Consider the following 4,182-nt stretch of genomic DNA (forward strand, 5'->3'; position numbering starts at 1 on the left):
ACTTTCTCTCTCATACTCACATTATTATTTACATTATCTCTCTATTACTTTAGTTTTCGTGTAAATACTTATTTTTTCTTTATAAATTTATAGTTGTCTCATACATTGTCAACCAGATGGTTGTTCAAATAACATTTATCATATTTTTTTACCCAGCCGACATCCACCAATAGTATTAATATTTACTATTAAAATGCATGTAACATAGTAGCAGCCACTTGTTTAGTCCTTTCCCATCTTCTGTCACTTCTTTCTTTGTCACTTTATTTAGTCCCTTTAACTTAGTTACAGCTACTTCAGTTACTATTTTTAACTATTTCTTTTCTCTCTAGTCTCTACACCGTCAATTTGACTTCTTCTTCCAGTTCAATTCTTCGTTCTCTCTTCATCTTCACTGCAAGGAAGAATGCATGTTATGTTCATTTTTGCTTCCAGTCCAATACACGTAAAATTACAAACAAAAGAAATACTAAAAACGTATATGCAATATTGACACATTCAAGAACAATAATAACTTTAACAAAATAAAAGAACAATAATAACAACTTTTCGCACATTGAATCATCAAAATAATTATTTATTCCAATAAAACAGGAACAATTTTTTAAAAAGAAAAGTATAAAATAGAAACATGATCTTGATGTTCGCAAGTTTGACAAACATTGACTGGTTGTAAAATTGGTTAAACAATGTCTCACACACAGCTAGTTACTCCATCAATCTCAAATTATATATCATTTTAGTAAAATTTGTATGTCTTAAATTAGATGTCATTTTATAATATAAATGTTTCTTTTTCAATTCTTTTAATTTATATTTTTCATATAATTAATGAAAGATATTTTTGGAAAATAACTCATAATTACTCTCGTTTAAACAATATTAATTGGGTTTTTTAATTTATGTGAGATTGTTAAAATGACATATAATTTGAGACATTGATATTAGAGTATAATGGTGGTGGGTTGACAGTCCAAAACAGTTTTGCACACATAACCAACCAAAACATTATGAATTATCGTGTTTGTTAAATATAAATTAAAATCATTAATTGATGTGGCGATTCTAAATGTTTTGATTGGTTGTGTGTGAAAAACTGTTTTAGACCGTCAACCCACCACAATTAAACTCTGATATTATTATTGTTGTTCTTATTATTATTATTATTATTATTATTATTATTATTATTATTAGAACGTGTGAAATTTGTTTAACGTGTAAAATATAGCTTCAATCATTTTCCAAGTGGTATGCATAATAAACGAGTTATTTCTTATGGTTGTTGAGTATCTAGCTATAAATAAGTGATTAACTACTTATAGGATCATTCATCCAACACTAAACTCATAGACATTCAGGATTTGATTTGATTTGATTTGATTCGATTCTTAAGATGAGAACTGCTCTTGCTTTATTGCCTCTCTTGCTTTTCTTGGTAAGTTACACTTTTCTTCCCTCTCTAATATATACTCCATATGTTACTTTTTAATTGTCACTATTTGTAGTTTCTTTTTATTTATTTATTTATTATTTTTTAAGTTCAATTAACAAAAATTAATGATTATTTTATCAATAATACATTTAAGTATTTGATGCAATTGAAACACAGGTGGAATGAGAATAATTATTTAAATATATTAACGAAATAAATAAATAGTTTAATAAAAATAACAAAAAATTTACATTTCTTCACAAGTGTATTAAGTTAAAAATGACAACTATAAAGTAACAAATGGAGTATTTGCACGATTTATTTATTATTTCATTATCCCATAATAATTGTCAGCTTTGTAAATAAAATTTGTCGTAAAAACAAAGTCACTTCTAGTTTTCAAAAATAAAATTTATCGTAAAAACAAAGTCACTTCTAGTTTTCAAATTTAATTTCAATATTCTATTTAATTGTACCCACTAATCAATACTATGTCTATCACTTACATGTTACTTAATTTTCAATTTTTACTTTAGATAATGAGAATTAATCAATGACTAATAAGGTTAATTTGGTAAAATTGTTACTATCTTTCTTTAACTTGTAATAATTCTATCTTTCAATATATGATTCTTTATTGCACTTTCGTTTAGAAATATCGAATCATTGTCTACAATTTTCTATGTGCACTACCAACGATTCATTGGTCATTTCATCCTCCTACACTTGCATTATCGTTGTTTCATACTCCCTCCGTCCCTATATGTAAGCACCTTTTGCATCCAATAAAAGGGTGCTTACATATAGGGACGGAGGGAGTTTTTACTTTCTTCACTATGTATTAAAAAATCGTTTTAATCTCGTAATTCGCACGGATGCCCCAAGGCGCTCTCATCTTTCTTATATCCTTGAATTTTTTTTTATTATTATGAATATATCTTTATTTTTTCAAATATCTTTTATATGTTGTGCACTTAAAACATTTTTTTTTCTTCACTAAATCATACTTTCAACTTGGTTTCGTCCCTAGATTTAAATATTACTTAAATTAATTATTCAAATACTATTATAAAAATGACAAAGTAGTAAATAAAATAGTTAAAATGAAAAGTAAAAATGAAAGGGAAAAATTCAATCCAAATTAATGAATCATCTTTAATTTTTCGAATTTATATATTATAGAAGTATAGGTTCAACATAAACTACTACTTAAAATAACTTTTCATTCTAATACATTTTCTAAACAAATATTAATATTCAAATGATTCATGTTTCCCAACTCTTTATCATATTCCATATTCTTTCCTTGTTCTGTTTTTTTTTTTTTTTTAAATAATCTTTTCTTGTTCTGTTGAATATAAAATAAAAACAGAGATATCATAATCTTTTTGAGGGAAACACTTAACAAAACTATTTTAAAAGATATCAACACTACATTTACTAAGCATTTCGACCATTGTTTTTTCTTTTGGCTTATTATTATTTTTTGCAATAAAGTTTGTAGCAATTGTGGAATCAAGAAATGATCTGCGAGAATATTGGAAACTAGTCATGAAAGACCAAGACATGCCTGGAGAAATTCAGGGACTCCTTAACGCCAACACCAAAAGTAATCTCAATACACAAGAGAAGGCGTTTAGAGAGGATATTGAATTAAGACCTAATATAGTATATGAAAATGATGGCACTAACACCAAGGAAAATAGGAAAGATGTCAAAGATTTTGAACCAAGACCCAACATTTCAACTTATGGGGACAACGACATTGATGTTAAGGAAAAGAAAGGTGTTAAAGATTTTGAACCACGACCCAACATTTCGGCTTATGGAGACAATGCCATAGATGTTGAGGAAAAGAAGAAAGTTGTCAAAGATTTTGAACCAAGACCTAATATTTCAGCTTACGGAGACAATGTCGTTGATTTAAGGAAAAAGAAGGGAGTCACTAAAGATTTTGAACCAAGACCCAATATTTCAGCTTATGGAGAAAATGACAATGATGTCAAAGAAAAGAAGCAAACCACTAATGATTTCGAACCAAGACCCAACATTTCAGCTTATGGAGAGAATGACATCGATGTTAATGAAAAGAAGGCAGCCACTGAGGATTTTGAACCACGGCCCAACATTTCGGCTTATGGAGATGATGCCATTGATGCTAAGGAAAAGAGCGGAGCCACTAAGGATTTTGAACCAAGACCAAACATTTCAGCTTATGGAGACAATGACATTGATGTTGATGAAAAGAAGGGAGCCATCAAAGATTTTGAACCAAGACCCAACATTTCAACATATGGAGAAAATGTCATTAATGATGATGAAACAAAGAAACCAGTCGAAGATTTTGAACCAAGACCCAACATTTCAACTTACGGAGACAATGACATTGATGACAGAAAAAAGAATAATGTCATTTCAGATTTTGAACCAAGACCAAATATTTCAGCTTATGGCAACAATGACATTGACACCAAGGAAAAGGAGAAAGCTGCCAAAGATTTTGAACCAAGGCCGAATATTTCAGCATATGGAGAAAAATGAGGAATTTACGAAGGATTTTGAACCTGGGCCTAAATGTCACTAAATATTATCCATTAATGTAATAATGAAATAGAATGCAACTTCAGTATATGATGTAGTATATTAAAATAAGTTGTTGCCACTTCATGTTCAATGATTAAAGTATGTATGAGTATGATGTATTAAGCTTTTTGACTAATTGTGATAATGTCAAGTTAAGAGATTACTAA

At 28.5% G+C, this 4,182-nt stretch overlaps 1 pseudogene across 1 annotated transcript; it reads left to right on the forward strand.

Annotated features, from left to right (window-relative positions):
• Positions 1-1,346: 1,346 nt before the first annotated feature.
• LOC146936972 (uncharacterized) lies at positions 1,347-4,182 on the forward strand (annotated as a pseudogene). The gene is made up of 2 exons (XR_015030805.1): positions 1,347-1,435; positions 2,930-4,182. The product of XR_015030805.1 is annotated as an uncharacterized LOC146936972 (transcript).

Source organism: Medicago sativa, chromosome 3 (assembly GCF_051527215.1).
Source record: "Medicago sativa cultivar Bolivia chromosome 3, Bolivia_mono, whole genome shotgun sequence".
In the NCBI taxonomy this organism is placed as follows: Eukaryota; Viridiplantae; Streptophyta; class Magnoliopsida; order Fabales; family Fabaceae; genus Medicago; species Medicago sativa.